Source organism: Pleurodeles waltl, chromosome 8 (assembly GCF_031143425.1).
Source record: "Pleurodeles waltl isolate 20211129_DDA chromosome 8, aPleWal1.hap1.20221129, whole genome shotgun sequence".
NCBI lineage: Eukaryota > Metazoa > Chordata > Amphibia > Caudata > Salamandridae > Pleurodeles > Pleurodeles waltl.
The window spans coordinates 747,560,580-747,584,355 of NC_090447.1; positions in this window are offsets into that span (position 1 = coordinate 747,560,580).

Consider the following 23,776-nt stretch of genomic DNA (forward strand, 5'->3'; position numbering starts at 1 on the left):
GAATTGATTTCACTCGTTTGCAGAACAACACCTTCCTTTCCTAACATCGGACACTCCCGTTTCCAATGTCCAAGGCCTCCACAAGCGTGACATGACATCAATCTCTTCATCCCTTGCACATCATTCTGAACAACCACAGTATCCAAATCAGGACTATGATTCACATTTCCAATTCCACCACAACCTCTTGCTTGATTCTGAAACAACATGTTTCCCTGCTGCTGCTGTTGCAGAAAACTTCCCTGCATTCCTGTTTGTGCCGCTTCAATCTGCATCACCTTTGCATTCTCTTTCAACGTTCTCTGCTTCAACTCAATCTCGCCACAACAGTGTTTTGCATACTGCAATACTTCATCAGTCGGCCTTGCTTGCCAACAGATCAAATGACTCTTAATCATCTGGCTGATCTCGGGTCTCAATCCTTCAACAAATCTGAACACAAAATTAATCATGTCTTTCGGCTCAATTGTTTCTGTGCCACTTTAATGTTTGAACGCGTACTACAATCTCTCATAGTAGGCATGTATTGACTCTTTCGCTTCCTGTCTCTCTGCCAGTCAATGTTCTTGGGCAAAATTCTCGTTTTCAAAAATTCAAACACCTTATAGTAATATTTCATTACGTCATGGGATGGTGTACCTGTTGCTGGATCTCTCTGAGGTTATCTTGTTGGTCAATCTATGCTCCCCTTGCACTCGACCCATAAATCTGCTGGAACTACTGTTTCTAACAGGGTGTTCAAATCTTCCCACAGACATTTTGCAAGTTTCACAAACCTATTGGTTTGCTGGTACCGCTCCATTGGTTTCTCTCTCAATCTGGGATAATCATTGGTAAATGACAGTATGCCACTTCTGCTCCAAGGGACATGGACGAAATTCCCTCTGGGAATCTCTCTTATTGGTAGAATTTTCACTGGGTCCTCAATTGCTGTATATTTGCAGTAAGATGTGCAGAATCTCTTTTTCTCTTTGTCTCTTTTCTTCACCGATCTGCCTTCCCATTTGTCTAATGCTCCCCATGTTTGGATGCTCTGAATTAAATCTATGATGTGAATTTTGATTCCCGGGACTCTCATGTTTTCAAAATCCTTTCTGTCAAAATCTACCCTGTAACTCCACTTCAACTGATTTGTTTTCTCAATCTCAATCTTATATTTTTCTGCAAGATCTGCTAATTTCTGGTGTACTATTCCTGCTTTGTTAGTAATCAGCTTGCACAAGTAACACAATTCATCTTCTCTGAATGTATCAACCCTGTCCATCCTCATCGCTCCCTCAATTAGGCCTTCTGCCTCTAGTCTAAGTCTTGTCAAATTCAGGGCACTTCCTCCGCTGGAATATCTCTGAGTGCTACTCAACTTCTCTAACCATTCAGGTAACTGCTGAGCTGTCAAACCTTGTAATGTAACATTGTTATTGCTTATACCTGGCACTTGTTATAATGTTAGGTTTGGGGTCTCTGGTGTCACCATGCTTGGATTCGAACCTATGTATGATCTCACTTTATCACTTGGAGGAGTCCTGAAAGGACTTAAATCAGTTAACAAACCTGTTCCATTAAACAATGGTCTCATGGGAGTTATCATTCTCGCACCCTCTTTGAGTTTTTCCCTCGCTATGCTTGGGTTCAGGATTTTCTGCTCACTGTTCTTGTAACGATACTGCATCTTGACTTGGTTGGGCATTTGGATCTCTCAGGTACATTATTCCTGTAATTCTGACTTGTCAATGCAGACATCTCTTCATCGTGTGTCAAAGACTTCCTACCCTCTGTGGATTTCTGCTCTCTGTCATCAGAAGGGTAAGAATCCCTTTTTCTACTACTCTTTTCAGTCTCATTACCATATTCTTATGTAATTGCCAGAAACAACTTAATGCCCTGTAAAGTCTCAGTTCTCCAAAATTTCTCAGCACTATCCCATCTAGCCTCTTCTAACGTCTTCTCAGCTTTTCTCATTCTTCTCTTAAATTTCAGTTGCTGCTGCTGTCTAGCCACTAGTTCCCAAATTGCTAATGCTTCAAATTTTGCTGGTCTCGGAGGAGGTTTCAAATCCTACAGTACTCTCCTCAAATTCTCTAAACTCCTCAAATTAAATGCTCCATGGGCAGGAAACGCTAACCTTCCATCTTTTGATGTCTCTTTGCACCATTGTTTCAGCCAAAGACATGGCACAGCACCCTGTTCTTCAAATACAATACAGGTGGGTGTACCTTCTGGTGGTATAATGTCTCCTATTCACAATGGAATAAACGTATCTCCCCTTAGGGCACTCTTTAAAGCTTTGAAAAGTACTTTACGCTGCCTTCAATCCAATCAGGAAGTGAGTTTCAATTCCAAATTCCTTTTTGCCGACCTTCTAAACCAATTATGCTTTGCGATTATCCACCAATCCGTTTGCGACCCTTCTCAATAACTGACCTTTCCCAGCGCTGTTCCAATGACGTCACACTCACACGTACAGCAGCTGACAAAGTCTTTCAGCTTGCCCTCCTCAACACAAATTCATGCAATACTAATGCAAAATTATTGTGAGCACTAAACAAAATCAAAACCCAATTCGTCTGTTTACTACAGGTACGATAACCGAGTCACTTCAGAAATTTTACTGATTTTTCACTTTGGCATTTCGTTCTAACAGATACTCTTTCTATCTAAGTTTCCCTGACTCACAAGCAAAATTCAACCCGCAAATTTCACTCTCAAATGATCATTGGGTCTGTCCTGGTGTACATAGGACTCATCAAATCTTGGTTGAAAATCCTTTTATTCACTTTAGCACGCACTCTCGAGTTTGTCAACCACACCAAATTGACCTATTAAGCAGGCAAATTACAACATAAACCAAGTATCTTATACACTTATTCAATACTCTGGAGATTTAGACCTCGCAAGATCCATATACCAACAACCACGTGGACAATTTTTTAGCACAGAGCACCTCACACATGTGAAGTTCGACAACTTCGCTGCTCTCACACTTCAGAGTGCGCAAACTCCTTCAACAACTTCATTTGGAGTATGCAAACTCCCTACACAACCTTATTTGGAGTATGCAGACTCCCTAAACCGTCACAAACATCACAATTCACCTATGATTTGCTTAAGCTCTGCAAGAGCAAACCATTTCATTCACACTGTCACTATAACGCCTAGAACATCCTCAAACAAGCATTTGCAAGCTCCAAGGTTCTGGGAAAGTCATTGCAGGTTCTTAGGGCGACATTTGCTCTCCAATGTATATCATCGAATCTGAAATCCTAACCTTTACCAATTTCTCTTGCCAAACCTGTGAATTATTTTGATCTCTTAAGGAGACTACCCATCCAACTCTTTTATCTGTTTCGTAAGGGGAAAGAAACTTTGTGGCTGCCTCTTAGGGCGACATAACCATCCTACTCTGTTATCATTTCTAGAGAGAAAAAGGGACCATACGATGGGCCCTTGAGGAGACTAATCATGCCACGGGCCTTATAATGGGATCTTAAGGAGACTAACCATCCTACTCTGCTACCATTTCTGTTAGCGCATTTGTCCTTACTTAGTCTTTTATTGTCAATTTATACAGGGACATGTTATTGGTTCGATGGACCTTTCGATTGCACTTATAGAGATTCCCACCATAAATCCCAAATACAATGCAGAGGTACTGTTTAAATAAGTGATTTATTTACTGCTAGTAATGGTTTAGGCATTTAAAGATGTACACGCTGTCAACAGCAAGAGAACACTAGAAAAAATTTGTGCAAGAATATCATGAGAGTGACATGAATAATGGAACTTTACTGACTTTGATTATTACTCCTGGCCTGCACCATAATTAATTATGCATTCAGCAGTAATAGCAACTACATATCCCATAATCCCTTGTGTGCGTATAAAATGGTCTGGTAAGCAACAATGTGGTAACAGATTGATACCACCTGAGGAAGACGGAATTTTGAAACGCATTGTGGTACCTGACTCTACTACCAGCATTTGAGATTAAAATCTGCCTATCTTGTTTCCGGGAGTGTAGTGTTTCTGTGGCTTTTGTGAAACATTAAATGAGGGTTGTGGTCTCAAACCCTGACACCTGCACCAACAGTTGTGTGCTCCGCTTTTCAGACTGGATTGTTATAAATATATATATATCTATATATATATATAAATCTAGCCGACTCTCAATATATATATATTGAGAGTCGGCTGGATTTTTTTGCAAATTGGGAATCACTGCATTTTACATTAGTAAATTAGGTCCCAAGTTGTACGATTGGATATGGTTCAACGGTTTCTTCATCTCACTGCTCCAAATAAATTATTCGTTTTTCAAAATCAATGCAATTGCTTGAGGTCAGAAATTGCTGTTACACGACAACAGAGCACTGAGCATTTTTTAAAGAGCCAATGTATTATAGGAAAATGTGAAACTTTTTTAAACGCATATTATACCACACGGGGAAAACAAACTCAACAAAACCCTCTTTATTCCATTTCCCTGCATATTAAATTATTGCTTTATGTCAGTTTATGTAAAATATTTCCTTCTATCAGATTCCAAACCCATACGTTGCAGTTCCAGTATTGACATCTAGGACATGATTCGCATAGTCTTCTAGATCTGGACGATAATAGTTTGCCAAGAACTACTTGATAACAGGGTTAAGGAATGCAAGATTACTTCCTGGAGAGGCTATTTAAAGTTTAACTATCAGATGACAAGAGGAGGTTTTTCTATACTGTTTAAATAAAATTCCGTCCATGAACCAAACCACACTGGAGAGAAAGACAGAAAACACGAACAGTAGGAGTTGTCGGATAAACCTGTCCGTCAAATAATGAAGGTAGTATCCTGTTTTACACTGTACTTGATACCACATTTTTGCTATTTCGCGGTGCTGTAAAATAGCAGGTGTCCTCATGCAAATCACGTTTCTACATTAACCAATTGAGAAAGGATGAAATACTGAGACGATGTATCCAAACTTTGAAATTGATGAAGAGTACAAATAAATGCATCTTTAACTGGGCATCAACTATGAATCCACATTCCAAGATTGCAACTACATCAATTCAGCTTAATACTTGTCTTATTTGAAAACATAAAATTACATGTCATTATCATCGTAAAACGTTTATTTGACCATACATATAACAATCATAAAAGTAAAACATATGTCCAAAAACATGATTTTAAAAAGCATAGATTTGCAACATTTCACAATGGATTTCAAGAAAGTGCCCTTTTCAAAACAAACCATCCCCCTTCAGCATCTGTAAAAAAACATACAAGGCTGGTCTGCACTGAGTAAAATGATACTGCTTTAACAAAGGAAGTCAAACATTTTTAGAATAGGCAGTATAAAATTTAACAAAAAAGACAAAATGCAAAAGTGTTTCATGAGAAAGGCCGTCACCTGGACATATTCTTACTCTTATACCTCCCCAAAGCAAAAAGAAAAACACTGTGACCGAATTGTCCCAGTCCTAAAACGAGTTCCAATATCCCTTTCACAGTGCCCTGCCACTTTCAGTAAATAAGGCTCAATACCAAAAGCCATTTGTACCATGACATAATGCCTAACTGAAGGCTTTCACAGCTCAAAACTTTACCTATCCATTTTTCGTTTTCAAGCAAACGTTTGTTTCACACTCAGTGTCAGATCTTCAAACAGTGGTAGTTTTGTGCAAACAAGTGGTCTACTCAGACTGTCAAAAGCAATCTTAAGCTATGAGATCCAGGGTAGTTTAAGGCCTTTAGCATAAAGTAGACAGTCTTAATAGCAAATCGATTAAAACTCGCACAAAGCATCAATGGAGCAAGATTGATCAAAATCATCAATAAATGAGAAACTCTGCTCATCATGACAGATGAAACTTGAGCTACTGTTAAAGCAGAAATTATTAATGAGTTTATTAATAAATATTTATGTATTTTGAGTGTCGGATTTGCATAGAAAATGTATTAACTTAGAGAAAAATATTGCCCAAATTTGACGGTGCGCCCACCTGAGTGGCCGTCAGTGTTCATGAAGTGTACTTATTAATGGCTTATTAATATGAAATATTGAGCTTTTGTTTGATTAATGTAGTAATATGTCATATTAAGGGTTATGTATTATGTATTCGCTTTATTAATTGTAGGCCTTCATGTAGCAAGGTCTTGGCCTAGTTGCAAGGCCTCATGTCAAGCTGCATTTTTGGGGCGTTTAATAAAATGGATGCTTAGAGAATTAAATTGTGATTTTCCACTGTACTGACCATGTGCTCGTAGCTAAAAGTCTTTCTCATGAGAATTGCTTGCTAGGAGATGATGTAACTGCTAGAGCAACAATGTTTTATGTAATGTGTGAGAGACTGACTTTCCCAGGAGAAGACAATGAATACACTGACTGGAGGATAAGCTGCAACAATATTGTTACCTGATGAGCACAAATGACAAGAACGGAACCAATCATCAACATGTGAACCATGTAGTAGAAGAACTTTAGATTAAGGGTTTTAGTTTAATTGAACTGACTGCAAACATGGGGTTCTCTAACCAATGAGGGTGTCACCCATCCAGCATGGCATCTCCCATCACCTCCTCCCCCACTCCCAAGACACCTAAACGCTCACACTCACCCACAAACAGGCACCCAGCACACACAAGCATTCTACACATGCACCTGCACCCAAGACAACCACAAAGACACATCTTATGACCCCTCCCTCTCTCTCCACTCCAAAATCCTTTTCCCATGACTGCCCCTGTGTGCCAAAGCATTGGCTATGTCCTATGCGTTGTGTGTGGTGTGGGGGTGGGGTGGCACCACATTCGTTGTATGGGTGTGTGTTAGTGTTAGTTGGTTGTGTGGTGTTGTTAAGTGTTGTTGTGTGTATGTGTTGTGATGTGGAGGTGTGCAGTGAGAGTGGTTGGCGAAACATATGTGTAGTTGCGGTTGTGATATGGTTGTGTGAGTCGGTGGTGTTGTGTATGATTGTGTTTGACAGTGGCAGTGTTGTGTGTGTGCAGGTTCGTGTGTGTATGTCATGTGTGTGTTGGCCATGGTGTGTGTAGTTTGTGTATGCAGTATGTGTGTGCGTATGTCAAGGTGTGTGTGTGTTCGTTTGGGTGTGCGGGTACGTGTATGAGTACCCGTCACAAGGCACCCCGGCTGTGTATGTTGTGTGTGGGTGTATACTAATGCCTTTCCCTCCAGTGTGTGCTAGGTGTGTGTACTTACAGTTTTTGTCTTCACCGCAGTCGCTGGATTTGGAGTCGTTGTACAAGCAGAAGCAGTGAAAGGACTTTGAGTTCTGGTTCTATGGCGGCTCCGGTCAGCTCTGTGTTCCTGAAAGTAAGTGTTTCCTTTTATAGCATTAATTTCCGCCAGGGTTTTGGTGGTCCCCGCCGGTCTGAAGTTGGTCAGACTGCACTGGCAGTACTGGCGGTGTATTGGCTGTATTCTGTTGGGGAGACTGCCATGGTCATAATATGGTGGTCTTCACCGCCAGGCCATAGGCGGTACGACCTCTGCCGCCAGTATGGCAGTCCCAAGACCGCCAAACTCATAATGACCACCTTAGTATCTCGGCTGGCATTACCTACTAATGAATTCTTAACAATGGTTAGAAGCATGCTAAATCTAAAGAGAATGGAAAAAATGCATTTAAAAAAAAAAAAAAAACACTGAGGCCCATATTTATACTTTTTAGAGTCGCATTTGTGCTGCTTTGTGACGCAAAAACGGTGCAAACTTACAAAATACAATTGTATTTTGCAAGTTTGTGCCGCTTTTGCGTCAAAAAATGACACAAATGTGGCGCTAAAAAAGTATAAATATGGGCCTGAGTTGCTAAAGTGTAAAACCTCCAGATCTGACAGTGGAAAGTAATATCAATAATTCTTACACCAGATACAAATCTAATTAGAAAAGTACATCAAATGCACTTAAGATATGTATTTTTTGTTCGTAACGCCAAAAGAATGAACATTCCCAAACGCTTACAAACCAAGCACATTGAAATATGTAAGGTTCACTCACACTTTTTGTAGATCTCTCCCCAGCAATAGTTTGTGAGTTCTGATATCATGTTTCTGGCTTTCTTACACACTTCCTTACTCAAACACCACTCAGTAGTCTTGTTGTGTCCTGACACCTTGTCTCAGTCCTTACTTAGTATGTTTGTACACAACAGCGCACATTTGTTTGGTGAGCTGGGTGGATAGGAATCACCTAGTGGCTGGGGGTCCTAAAAGTGTTTTAACGATCACACATACATTTGGAAAATCTGAGGGTTTGTGACCACTGAAACACCTTTGAAATGTATGCATTAATGATTCAGAAAACGTTTTCTGAGTCGTTAACCTGATTTAGGAAACAATAAGGAATCGGTATTTGGAAAGGGCAAGATTAGGGCATCTCTTCCAGATACTGATTTCTTATGGTATGAATAAATGTTTGGCAAACGAAATTAGGTCACAAAACATTAATATTTTATCACCATTTTAAAGGACCTGGCATCCCATTATCAAACGAGAAACGGTCCCTAAATGCCCCTTTTTTCTTTGTGAATGTTGACAAAAATGTTTTCAGGAGTAGGCAGTAATCCACGTGATACTTTAAGGAAAACAAACACATTAAAAAAAATTGTTTAATTGAAAGCAATGACAGTCATGGTGGTCTGATGATACCAGCAGGGCACCATCGTTGTGATATTAGCCAAATTCAGAGGATCACAATTTGCAACCTACCACAGGAATACTATTGAGGAGGGTCGAATTGTGACATCCTATGATCCTGTAATTTTTTAACAAACTATTAATGCATAGTTTGATTTGCAAAGTAAAAAATGGTTGCTAAACTTCAGTGCACAATTTGCCATCACTTTAACTAAATCAGTTTTTTTTACATGAAGCTAAGTGAGTTGGACCAGGTCTCTTAACTGCACAGGACTCACTGCTCCCCAGTTATACTAGCCAAACAAACGGTAACAAGGATTATTTTCCTTCGTTGTGTTAGGGCCTATGTCAAACTTGATATGCCACAACAGGTACTCACTGTTCACCCCAGCATGCAAGTCAGCAAAGCTGCCATTAGAATGACTGAGCACCTCAGTCACTGTTGCTAATCAAAGCTAATAGCTGCCACTGCGGCTGTGCCTCTTTTTCCCAAGTAATTCCCCATCCTTTTTGATATTTAGCTATGCTTTCCCTGACTGGAAGTTCAGGCAGAGACAGAAAACTGGCATCTAATTTCAAAATATGTATAGAAAATCTGTGGAAATTTAGCAAATGTTCAAACTTTGCCGCAAACATGAAATTAACTACAATTAAAATATCTGCATTTTCTGCATAAAAATCTGTGGCACAGATTTAGACTGCCACTGGCAACACGTGAGTTGAACATCTCGGTGGAGGATCCTACTCTCACTAACTAGGAATCCGATCCCTAATCTTAAAATGTGGACCTCAAAGAACTTCTTTCTGACCATACCCAAATTGTCATATACCTGACCCCATTATTTTGACTCCTTTGCTAGCTAACTGGTGGGAGGTCATTTCTCTTTGTCATAGTCGAACCAAGTTGACGTGTCTTTTCTCCTCGAGTGTCTGTGGGATTTCTCTAGAAAAAAACTCTACTGAAGATTGAGAAGCCACTGTAGAAGTAATGTTATCACATGTGTAGCTTAGTAAGATTGGGGAGGTGTGAGCTTCAGTTTTCCAACTATCATGCTGGGATGTCATATTAAAACATATCATATGAGAAGCAGGGCATGTGGGGAGCTTAAGAGGCAGGGGAGATGGAGAGGATTGTGGATATTTAGAGGCATTTAAAACACAATATTTTTCAAAATAAGCAAAAAATGTTAAGACTTTCAAAACAGATAGGAGAGAAGGAGTGCATGTGTGTGCGTTTTTGTCTGTGTGTCTATGTACAAACGCCAGGTGAAATCTGACAGACACCACACCATACCCTACGTAAAGCACCTGTGACAAACATATTACTAGATAAAACAATTAGGAAAGTGTAACACCCCAAACATTCCCCACCTCCAAAGCTACGCTCCTGGGTGTCACACATTTCATTAACTTTCATTCTTATGTTTCTTAATATCTCACATCCAGCAATACCCTTCACATAAAATATTATGAAATTACTTACGCTGTAGGACGTCCTCCTAAAATCTGACCTTGCATAATAAAAATGCAAGGGCAAATAAAATGCTTTAATTCTTATTTTATGACAGAAAAATCGCATAAATGTTCTAACAACATTCATTGGAGACTCCATGCATAACTATGCTACAATACTAGAGATAATGTATTTTTGCTTGCGAAGAGTGCACATGTATCTGGAGTATGGTGCCAATGGTAACCAAAATACGATCTGACACCAATATTGTGTCCTGAATATCGTTTACTAAAATACCATCATAATGGACTTAATTATTGAAGATCTACACCCACCGATATCATGGTTTAGCACTTCAAATGTATGACCTAATATTTCTATCGCACTATATTTAAGTTAACTATGTTCGAGCTGAAAACCAGTATGATAATACCAGTGACGAAGTAGTAGCTTAGACAGATATTGACCTAAGCTACGAGGCGACTAACCACCCCAGGGTTTCAATGATGCTGTCACATAGTTTCCTGTTGCAATCCATTGTAATACATCTCACCATCATACTGGGACTTCAGAACAGCAAGTGTACGTTCTTCACTACCTCCCCCTATGTTTTAGAAGAACTGTGGAGAAAGTTATGGCATGTCACAAGCTCTCGAAAGAGAAACACATCCAAGTGTATGCATATGTTTGTTTTTATGAGGCTACAACCCTACTAAAGGGCCTTTTTTATTTTTACAAAATTGGAAAGATGGCTAAGGACAATGCTCGTGCTGCTCCTTGGGTCATTTTATTGTCTCTCTCTCTCTATATATATATATATATATATACATATATATATATATCACACACACACACACACACACACATTAGGAAGTTGAGAGCCTTGGCCTTAGACGGGAGAGAGAAATGTGAGCAAGCATTTATTTCAGCATTAGGGACAGTGTTATGTTGACCTAAGGCACTTTGGTATTTGAGGCACATTACACTTTCAAAGTCTTGTTCTCTGATATGACCACCTCATCCTGCAAAAAAACTACTCCACCAAACGTAAGGGTGGCTTATTGATGTCCCATATGGCTGAAGTATCTTTTGAGAAATTTCAAGTACACATTCCCTCTTCCGTCTAAAAAGGTAGCTCTTGTTTTCAATCCTACTATAAATGAAAAGTGAAGTTACTCATCTAAATGTGAGAAATGCATTCCGGATGTTCTTCTGGATAGCTTTACTAAAACCTGCACCCCTCTAATATTGCAACTCAAACACACAAAGAGCTCACAGGAAGGTATGTGTGGCTTTAGATCGGTATATTACAATGCTCTGTTTAACAGGACGGCTGACTGTATACCAAAATACCGGGGTGCAAAATATCGACCTGCAAAATCTCAAATCCAGAATTATACTACAACTATATCATGAAGATAAATAGATACACAAATAAGTACCGTTTACCTTTCTCAAGTTATCTGCTATGGGGCGAGTGCTGGTGAGCAGCTCGGCTATGGGCATGTGATAGAAATTGTGAGGGATCTTTCAATTAAATCTTTGTAGGGCAGTTTAGGAGGACAGCTCAAGGATGATTATCTTGCCGTAACTCGAAGTCCGTGAGACTCATGTTGATCTCATCCAGTCAGTTGCACTACCCTATGTTCAGCTTACTCTCATCCACTTTGTTGTGATAGGCTCATAGCGCACTCCAGTTGGTGATCTTGTTTAATTTGCATGTGTGTCCGTGTGTGCATCGAGTAAGGGACCATCATAGGCACACTCTGCGGAAAATGTGCTTCTGATGCGTGTGTGATATAGGACTTAGGAAGCCAGTGCTGCTCTGGTTATTAGGACAAAAATTAAGATAACAACTTGTGAAGCAAATGTAAAGCATTAGAGCCGTATAGACCTTCTATTCCACCAGCCATTTCCCCTGCAGGCTGGAGCCTTTCGAGGCTGGTTTTGAAAGCTTAGGGCCGCCACTGGTGCTTCTGGCACTTTCCTTGCAACCTGAGTTTAACTGCATCTGGGATACTTCAAGAGAGAGAGAAAGGGAGGGGGGTAGAGAGAAAGTCATCAGAGAGGGAGAAGAGAGAGACAGGAGAGCAGGTCGCTTCCTCGCTTGTTTGACTACCATCATAACTTGAATGTGGACAGCAGTGGCGGCCCGTCCTTTAGGGAGGAGGGGCCACACCCCCCCACCCCATGAAGAGTGTCTGTCAGGCTGAACAAAGGTCAGCCTGACAGACACTCTTCATGCTCAGGTCAGGCAGCCAGGAGCAGACATGAGCGATTTGCGCAGACTCCTGGCTGCCTGAGCTGAACTTTGCTGGGCTGAGGAGATCACAGCTCCTATGGGCGTGACCTCCTCGGCCCAGCAAAGGTGCCTCAAGGCCCTCCCCTGGGTGACGAGGAAAGCGTCACCAATTGACACTCTCCCTGGGCGCTTCAGTTTAAGCCCTGAAGAGCCCAGGGCGAGTGTCAATCAGTGACACTTCGTCACAGAGTGGGGTGGGGTCAGCAGTCTCACTGACCCCATCCCACTCTGTGACGAGGCTGGGACTGCTGCCTTCCCTCATTGGCTGACCTCAGGTCAGCCAATGAGGGAAGGCAGCAGTCCCAACCCTCCTGGGACCTGGAGGCTAAAGGTAAGTGTGTGTGTGTGTGTGTGTGTATATGTATGTGTGTTATGTTTTACATTGAATGTTTGGTGCGTGCGTGCATGTTTGAGTGTTATGAGTGTTGTTAATGGATGTGCGTGCGTGCGTGCGTGTGTGAAAGAATTAATGTGTGTGATCTTGTAAAATGAATGTTTGGTGCGTGCGTGCATGTTTGAATGGAATGAGTGTTGTTAATGGATGAGCGTGTGTGCGTGCGTGTCTGTGTGTGAAAGAATGAGTCTGTGTGTGTGTGTGCTTGGGTGTGTGTGTGTGTGTGTGCCCCGCCTGCCCCCCTCTCTCCCAAAGCTGCCGGCCGCCACTGGTGGACAGACAGTTTAAACTCAACACAAATATGAAAGACGTAATCGTGGCAGGAGGCACGTAATACTTTCAGAGGGTAAACTAATGAGCCAACTCGATGCATGCGTTGAGTGCCACATTCTACTTTCAGCCATAGAAAATCTTGGTGTCAAGGCTATGATTACTTATTTGCATCTATGATGAACAAATTGGGAGGTCACTACTTTCACCACCTATAAACCGTGAGGATTTTGTACTTCTTATTTCCTAGGTCGATAAGGTCAGTAGCTATATGGTAACTGTTTTCTCTACTTATAAAACCATAAATATGCTGCTTAATTGACCCTTGATTAAAGTAAGCAGAGAGGGGTAAATATATACCAATACTTCATCCTCTACCTACTTTGCTTTGGGCATATGGCGATGCCTAAATCTTGAAAGCAATGTAAGGTGGAAGAGCACGGTCTGCATTTGCACTAATCCCGGGAACTGCCTTCCAGTTTTATTTCTTCTCCATTGATGATTCTTATTTCCATATTTCCATATGTGGTGCTACTGTTGGTCCAGCCAATACACACCTGACTGCCTCGAAACTAAAATATCCATAACTAACATAATTTCTTTTACCTTTACTTAATTATACCATATTTTGCCAAAGTAAGATACACACAATGTGGATTCCAAGTATTGTGTGTAATCTGTTTTTCTAAACCTTTCTCTTTCTCCTCAGGGACTCTTTCTCTTTTCTGCCTGATGCCCAGAAAACCCTTTTTGTTTTGCGCTGACACTCGCTGGATGGACGTCCACTCTGGGTGCCATGTTTAGTTGCCCCCCTGTGGTGGAGATTGAGGTTGTGGGGGTTTGTGCCCCACGCTGGAGTACATTGTCTCTGTGACGCCCCTTGCTGTGGCGCTACCTCGAGAAACTTCCCTACGCTTTGCACGGTGGTTTCATATCAGATATCGTCCAGTATGAGTCCCCAAACTGGCTTTTAATCCCCTTTTCAATTTGAGAATACTCTGCACGCCTGAAAAATATCGAGAAAGACAGATCCTGTTTTAAATTGCTCCCTGGATTTATGGGTCTACATACAAAGGCCAGTGCCCTGAAGAAGGTGAGCGCTCGTTAATGATCGCAGTTCCACCGAAACGTACGTCAGCATTTTAACCCCAAAGCTAACATCAGTTGTGGTTATCAGAAAAAGTCCTTTGTAGTTTTCTTAAACTGTTGATCTACAATGAGGAAAAATCAAAGACTTGGAGCCAACAAGAACTCTGCCGTCATCTTATAAGAGGACTAATTCTAAGTTAGACTCCCAGTCCAGAGGACCTGGGACATTTGGCCTTTTTCTATCATGGATTTTGAAATCATTGAATTGAGACCATGCTCATTATGTAGCTGTGGACTTACTAGGAGGCAGGTTACAAGATATTAATGTATATCATACCATGTCTGCCTTCCTCTATATTAGTCAGAATTAGCTCTGTACTAGATGTTTAGTCCTCATTGATTCTTCTTTTTAACATGTTATGAATGGTTCAGTATGACTGAATGTATGTGTGGTTCTTTTTAATGATATGTTTTTTGCAGGGTGCACAATTAGGAGTTAGCTTAGGTTGTTAGACATACACTTTGATATTGTTTGATCTTATCTGAAGAATAATCATGTTAATATTTGAATAAAATTATATATCTTTTGCATAGACATAGACTATCACTGTTAAGTGTTCTAGAGGGTCTGAGAGTCTTTAGGTCTCCCATCCTTTGGGGCCACTGGGATTCCATATCTGGCACCCAGGTGGTCCTTGGGACATTTTTTTCCTTTTTGAGAAAACCCTTCCATCCATTCCTTTCTTGGGAGCCATGGTATGGATTATTCTTTCTAGTAAATTCAAGCCCACATTTCCTGGTAAGCCACGTATGTGAAAAGGCCTGTTCATATAAATAAGAAATCAAACAAACTTTAGCTGAAATGTCCTTTTTGTCAATGAACCACTGGAAATCTGGTTCTCCCATATCTTGGATCTATATGCCTCAAAAAACGAGTGTTATATTACATAACTCTACCTTTAAGATTTAAATCATTTTGTTTTTTTAGATTTAAAATAATTTTTATTGTTTCTCTTTTTTTGCCTGCAATTTTTAACAAATGTCCACGACCTAACAGTCACAGCTTCATTGTTATAGCAGTGATAATACTAAGCACTAGCAAAGTCAAAAGATTCCACCAATGACACCTACTGGCTTCGTCAATGCTTTTTTTCAGATAGTGCCACCATATGTACACACATAGACAATGGCAATCTTAGAAAGATTTTTCATTTGTTTTACATAAAAATATTCCAAGATACCTGTTGTATACGAGTGTTGATGCACCAACACGACCATAGAATGTTTTTTCTTTTGTTGAAAGAAAAAACAGACAAAGATGGCCACTGTTTTTCTCATGCCAATGCACAATGGCTATCTTTGAATGCTTTTCCTTTTTGTTTAACAAAAACCATTCAGAGATTGCTGCATGCCTGTACAGCTTTGGGTGGTTGGGGAGCAAGCAGGCATTTGCAGGCTAGTGCACTTCAAAGAGAGTGGGGACTCATGAAGGGCGGGGGGATCCCGAAGAGGGACACAGAAGGAGTCAAAATAGGCCTTGATGTACTGCAATTCAAGGTTATGACATCAGCAGTGGAAGGATACAATGCACCATATCAAAACAAGGTTAGACCGCAATGCTCTTTAGGTAGGTAAACACGGTGAAGAGAAGGAATGCAACTGCATCAGCTGCAGGGTACTAAGATAGACAAGAAAACCTTTGAATCATGAGCAAAGAGCAAACAATAGGAACACTCTTTATCTATACTGGATACAACAGGTCTGCTTGCTACAGGGAGCTGAAGAGGTCTGTAAGAAAGGCCTTAAAATGATTGAGGTAAAGCTTTTTCTTTACCAAAGATCAAGATGTCCTTTTACAAAGCCACCTCGGAATCCAGAAAATATTTTTATATAGTCACATTTTTTATCTAGGAACACCTCCTGTATGCTTTTTCAAATGCTGAAAATGTAGTTACCTTTCAAAGTGAATAATTGTTGAAATGTTTCACTGTCAGATATTTTTCATTCTAAATTCAAATCGCCAGACTCTAAAAAGCAACAAGGGTATGTAACTCAGAAAAAATTAAGGCACATATTTATACTTTTTTTGTGCCGCATTTGTGTCACTTTTTGACGCAAAAGCTGCGCAAACTTGCAAGATACAATTAAGGCCCATATTTATACTTCTTTAGCGCCACATTTTAGTCATTTTTTGACGCAAAAGTGGCGCAAACTTACAAAATACAATTGCATTTTGTAAGTTTGTGCTGCTTTTGCGTCAAAAAGCAGCGCAGATGCGGTGCTAAAAAAAGTATAAATATGAGCTTAAATTTTGTAAGGTTGCGCCGCTTTTGCATAAAAAAATGACGCAAATGCGGTGCTAAAAAAGTATAAAAATGGGCCTAAACTCCTCTCACTGTAACAGAGGAAACCAAACACACAAAATGTAATGGGAGGAATGCTAACAATTTGTCTTACCTCTGGCAATCATTCTGCTTAGTAGTTGAACCCATTGTGCCCATTCCCACACTGCGATATCAAATTTGACCCAGCAATGAGCAAATGAGCCTTCGCCCTGCTTCAGTATGAACAGTCCAGCCTAAAGAACAAGGGTGGGTCATTGGAAATGGGGTTGTGATTGCACACCCAACTACACATCCCTGCAGGCTTGGTAGGCGTCATTTTGGCAGAAGCACTTCAGCCCACAGTGGTTGAAACACATTTGTTAACCCTGTAATGATGGGCGGCGGATATGTCATGGCTGCTGGACAGCACTTTCTTTGAGTTTCAGAAGCAAAGTCCCAAAGCGATGGTATGTTTCTGAAAACAAAAAATGTTTCTGATGTGCAAGGAGTTATCGTTCCATGGATGACGCCCGTTTTTAATTTTTACATGTGAGAACGGCGTAGCTCATATGGCATTCTTGGACATGAAAAATATGAGTTACAATGTGTGATATAAATGGGATGGGTCTTCCATGGCATTGCGCCACCTGTCATGTGGCAGATGAGTTGCCAGATCTTAGGATTCTGATGCCAGAAACAACTGCTGTTCTGCCTTCGGAAAATGTGATTCCCCAGCTCCTCAATGGTGTGGCTGGAGACGAGCCTCACCAGTTTGTAGGAGGGTTCTTACTTGGACATATTCTAAATGAGGTCCACAATGTTTTAAGTACTGAGGCTGTAAGCGCTGAACATTGTGCATTTTCACAGGTGGGATTGTAAATGAAACAATATTTTCGGCATGGTGCACAGATGCAGAGCGAACATGTGGCTAGAGCAGAATGTATACAGGAGAAACACAAAAGCCACAGTACGTACCACAGTGACAAGATGAATGGATATTAGGGCCACCAGTGACAGGTGGTGAAGGTTGTGAGCAAAATGTTCCTGACCCCATCTTTCCCACTGTCATGCTGTTCCACTGCTCCACTGGTTCAAGTCTGAACCACAAGCCTTAGCCTCGTCCATGTCAAGTCACAGAAAGTGAACTTTGTCTCCTGAAAGCTGTACTTTTGGTGCAGCTGATGTTGTGTGGAAGTTCAAGTAAGGGTTACATGGTTTTCTTTCAATGACTTCTACATTCATAAGGCATGTTCTGGACCTTGCTCACTGAGGCATTGGTTGCTGCTGTGCCTGGTGGGAGTGGTTACACTAAGAAAAAGTTTTTTACTTTGACAGGGAGAATGCCTACACGTTTAAATTTTTCCACTTGAAAATATGGTTGTAGCTGCGATTTGCTACCTCACTCCTTTGCTCATTGTTCTTTTCAGTGAATGTAACATTTCATGTTAAGCCATGAACTTCACCGGTAAGTAGAAAATCCGAGCTAGGAGCATATTTATTGTAGGGATATAGGTTTGTATCTCCTCTCTGGTTACACCGACTTTCAAGTGTATCTATGGTTAGAACGCCACTATGAAGTACCTAATGTGCGCCTAAGGTTTGAAGAGAGAGTATGGATTTAAGTGTTAGTTGATGAATTACAGTGTTGTGGAGTTGCAAGTCTATAACGATATCTTTAATAAGAAACATCATTTAGCTTTAATGGATGAATGGCTGACTGTACCAAACATCGAACCCGATTCATAAAGCCATTTGTGAGCATTCGTGTGACTCAGATGCTCAAATACCTGGATTTACAACAGCAAGGTCTTCACAAAATGTTACATTGTAGTCATAAATCCTTTTACTTTTGCACAATATTACCACACTTTTACTTAATACTGTATAATGATAAGTCCCACTCAAGATAGGATAAATGGGTATTCAAGAGCGTGATTTCCCTGAAAAGTCTGCTATAACCGACAAGATCAAGAATGTGTGGATATTCTCAAACTCCTCTCAGCCCATCTCTTCCACATTTGGAAATGGTGGGAGATTTGATCCCCTTAAGGACAGGTATGAAACCCTTTCCAGGGTGGAAGGGGGCACACTCCTGTGTAGTTGCAGGGAAAATGGCTCTTCAATGGGGAAAATGAAGAGTTTGAAAAACGCTGTATTACCGCACAAAGGCATTGACATTTGACAATGTGTACTTGTACAATGTGTACAATTATGCATTGCAGAAATGTGCTGTGGAAGGGAAAAAAACTAATTAATAAAACACTTCTATGATTACACTTGGAAACCTGCGAATGGCGCCTTGAATGTTTGTGTAACAACATTACTTACGACAGTCAGACTCCAAGTGAAATGATTAATCAATACATTGATTATGTGGGTAAGACATGTTCACATACAACAGGGTGTGGCCAGTTTCAGCTTCCTGTCTCTGCATCTGCAGTGCACCGGGATGTGGAGGTGCTTATATATTTCAGAAATTAGCTTATTATTCTTCTCCTTTGTGAGGAGCTACTGTTCATATTTCGTTAGTGGTTGGTCTACCAAAGGTATAACAATTGGACGCATCACCCCATATTGCACCATTGTGTAATGAAACTGCTTAGTTTCTGGAAGGGAGAAGTTGTGTTTAAGATCTCAAGGGATTTGATCCCCGCAGCCTTCAACATCTCGCCAGCGCTTGTTTTCATCCCCACCTAACAATTTCACAGAAGCATCGAGTCCCAACCCCAAAATGGGAGCTAGCAGTGAGTGGACCATTGTGAGCCTTCCTTTAAATGCCACCCTAGCCTATACCACCAAGAAAGCCCTGGTGATCGGCAAAACATATAGGCCCTCATTACAACCCTGGCGGTAAAGTCCGCTGACTGCTGTGCTGACGGCCGCCAACATACCATGTCCGCGGCGGAAATCCGCTACGGGTATTATGACCCACACTTAGAAATCCTCCACAATACAGACACCCACACAAGTCCGCCACACCAAAGGTCAGTGATAAACTGGCGGTACCAAAACCCACACCATCATGCCAACAGGAATACGCCCACACTATCACGACCCACGAATCAACACGGCAGTCATTCAACCGCGGTAAACCATTGGCGGTACACACCGCCGTGCTCAAAATACACACACATTTACAAAACACAACCACATTGGACAATTCAAAATACACACACCTGACACACATACACACACCACACCCACACACTCACACCACTATAAAGCACACATCCACATTACCCACAACCCCTTACAACAACATTTTTGGAAGAAGCAGAGAGAGAGAAAAGCAAAGACAACACCAGCATCCAGAGGCACACAACACCATCACTCATACACCATCCACGCACCTCAAAGAACACACCCCAACCCATCACCCCACACATCACATCACACATCACCTCACACATTACTCACACCATATCATGGCACCTCAAAGACACCCCAGGTTTTCTGAGGAGGAGCTCAGGGTCATGGGGGAGGAAATCATCTGGGTAGAGCCACAGCTATTCAGATCACAGGTGCAGCAGACATCCATTGCAAGGAAGATGGAGTTATGACGGAGAATTGTTGACAGGGTCAACGCAGTGGACCAGCATCCAAGAACACAGGATGACATCAGGAAGAGGTGGAACGACCTACGGGGGAAGGTACGTTCCGTGGTATCCAGACACCAGGTAGCCGTACAGAGGACTGGTGGTGGACCCCCTCCTCCTCCCCCAAAACTAACAACATGGGAGGAGCAAGTCTTGACAATAATGCATCCTGAGGGCCTCGCAGGAGTAGCAGGAACACTGGTCTCTGGTAAGTCATATCTTTACTATTATATCCCCCCCACCCTATCTGCATGCCATCACAAACCCCAACCCCTACCCTCACACCCATCACTCCAACACCTCAGACATACCCCACTATCACAACCCACACATCCCAATACCAAGCCCTGCATGTGACAACAGTGCATGGACACCCATCACAGACCTGCATGGACACCCATAACCAAAGCATGTCCAAGGGAGAGACTCACCCATGGCACACAATCACCACTCACACAAGGGGCAAGCACAGTAGTAGAGGGTAACACACCCATTGCACAAGATATCACACACAGACACAATAACAATGCATTTACACCCCAACAGGACCCCTACACAACGTCACTGGACAAGAGGTGCCAGCCATATCCCGTCCCCCCACAGAAGAGGCCCACAGTGACGACAGCAGCTCTGCACGCCTGGATCAAGATGACCAGCCCGGCCCATCAGAGACCTCTGGACAGTCAGTTCTACTGCCACAGTCCCAAACCACCACTGAACCTCCCCCCTCAGGAAACACCACCACAGCACCCACCCAGCGGGCCCATGCCACTGTCCCCAGGACACGTCAATCAGCAGCGTATCCACCACTACAGGTACCCCAGGCAACCCCACTAACACAGGACGATCAGGGACCTGGGGTCAGTGGCAGTGGGCACACGGTTCAGGAGACAGAAGCTGGGAGGACTGCTATGCGACAGGGGGAGGACAGGCCCAGGGAACCCACTCTCCACGAGCCACTCTCAAACATCATGGGAGCATACCACCATTCCCAGGAGACCATGGACACAGTACTGGCCAAGTTTCAGGAGACCCAGCGGCTGCAGGAGGAACAGTACCTGGGGATCAGGGAGGACTTGAAGTCCATTAACACCACCCTCGTCACCATTGCAGGGGTGCTGGCAGACATGGCCAACACCATGTGGGAGACAGTGGCATACCACCGGGCCCCTGACACCAGCCCGAACGATGAACAGTCTTCCAAGTCCGCCTGGGCTAGTGGACAGGAGGTGCCGCCACAGGACCAACAGGTCACCAGAACCCACCACCTGCAGAAGGAGAACCACCCTGCAAACGGTCCCTGCGATCCAGGCACAAGACAGAGAACATTGCCAAGACCCATGCCAGGAAATAAGACTCTCCTGATTGTCACCCTTCTGTCCCACTATGTCACCCTGTCCACCTTGAACTGACATTGCTCCACTTCCTATGACCCCTTGGACAATGCACCTGTGATACCAAGAGACTGGACTCTACCATGGATATTCCTCCACCATCACTCCAGCCCATTGAGCATCCCCCTCTACTTATTAGCACTTAAATAGACACCCTTGCATCACCAAACAATCTGGAGTCAGTCTGTACTTTCACAAATGTATTATTACAACTTCCTCAACAAATATCAATGTTAATGTTCATTTGCACATACCCATGTATAACAGCTGTTGGGCAGCAGTAAACATAGCAGAAGGCAGAATGAAGTACCCAGATCTGTGTAAAGGAAAGCCAAAGTGAACTGTCAGGGTCCATACACAGAGGTTAAGAGGCTGACTTATACAATGTCCTACAGTAGTCAGATAAGAGATGAGCAGTACCAGTCTCTTACCTGTGTCTCACTGGAAGTACTGCATGATGATGTTGTTTCGGTTGTCAATATCTTCTTCCTCTGCCTCCTCTGCCTCACTGTCCACATGCTCCATAGCTGCCACAAGACCATCATCAGGCCCATCCTTATGCAGAAAAGGCACCTGGCATCGCAAAGCCAGGTTGTGCAACATGCAGCATGCCACGATTATTTGGCACACCTTCTTCGGTGAGTAGTATAGTGAGCCACCTGTTAGATGGAGGCACTGGAATCTGGCCTTCAGGATGCCAAACGTCCGCTCGATAATACACCCAGTTCACCCATGTGCCTCAGTGTAGTGTTCCTCTGCCCTTGTCCTGGCATTCCTCACTGGGGTCAGTGGCCATGAGAGGCTGGGGTAACCAGAGTCACCTGCAAATGTCGATGGATATCTGTTAGACATGCACTAACCCTTAGGGACCACCCCATACCCAGAAACCTATTCATACTGTGTGGGAACATTGGGCTCACCTATTAGCCACACCCGGTGCCTCTGGAGTTGCCCCATCACAAAAGGGATGCTGCTATTCCTCAAAATGTAAGCGTCATGCACAAAGCCAGGATACTTGGCATTCACTTGAGAGATGTACTGGTCTGCCAAACACACCATCTGCACAGTCATTGAATGGTAGCTTTTTCGATTTCTGTACACCTGTTCATTCCTGAGGGGGGGGGACAAATGCCACATGTGTACCATCAATGGCGCCAATAGTGTTGGTGATATGTCCCAGGGCATATAAGTCAGCTTTCATTGTGGCCAAATCCTCCACCTGGGGGAACATGATGTAGCTGCGCATAAGTTTCAGCAGGGCAGATAACACTCTGGTCAATACGTTAGAGAACATTGGCTGAGACATCCCTGATGCCAAGGCCACTGTTGTTTGGAAGGAGTCACTTGCCAGGAAATGGAGCACTGACAGGACCTGCTCTAGAGGGGGGATACCTGTGGGATGGCGGATAGCTGACATCAGATCAGGTTCCAATTGGGCACACAGTTCGTGGATTGTGGCACAATCAAGTCTGTAGGTGATAATGATGTGTCTGTCTTCCATTGTCGACAGGTCCACCAGGGCTCTGTACACCGGAGGATGACGCCATCTCATCATCTGCCCCAGCGGATGTGCCCTATGGAGGAGAATGGTGAGCAGAGGGTCATGTATCACATGGCTTGCACAAGTGTTTTTGCAGTAATGTGAGTAAATCCTATGTGGCGTTGTCTGTCCGTATTTCTCCCCAAATGTGCTGTGACGCAGTTAGGTGCCATGACATGTGCCACCCTGAAATGGCGTCTGCCTGACCTGTAAGGAGGGACAAGGGGAAATGAGGTAACTGCGCTGGCGTTGTGCAGCGTCGCGGTAGGCGGTTGAAGACTGCCACGCAATTCTTCATTGGTTATCATTGAGCCCTGTGGGTTCCAGGAGCCAATGACGATGTACGCCGGCGGTGACGGTACGCACCGCCGCGGACGTGACCGCCATTTTCTATCTGTTCACTCACTTGATACCTGACCTTTAACAGGAGAGGACCTACACTACAAGTGCTGCTGTGACCTGTGTCTGGAAACGACAATGGCTCGAGTGTCTGAGGAAAGGGCCCCTGCCTTCACTTCAGAGGAGTTGGAGAGACTAGTGGATGGGGTCCTCCCCCAGTACACGCTACTCTATGGTCCTCCAGACAAATAGGTGAGTACACTGTGAGCATGATGCGTGGGACATGAGTGTATGGAGTGGTGTGGATGGAAGATACATTTGGGGATGGGGGCTGAGGCCTGCATGAGAGGATGGTGAGTGTATGTGTGTCAGGGCATGGGTGGGAAGTGGTGGGCAATGAGTATGATGAACCGGACGGGGGAGTAATT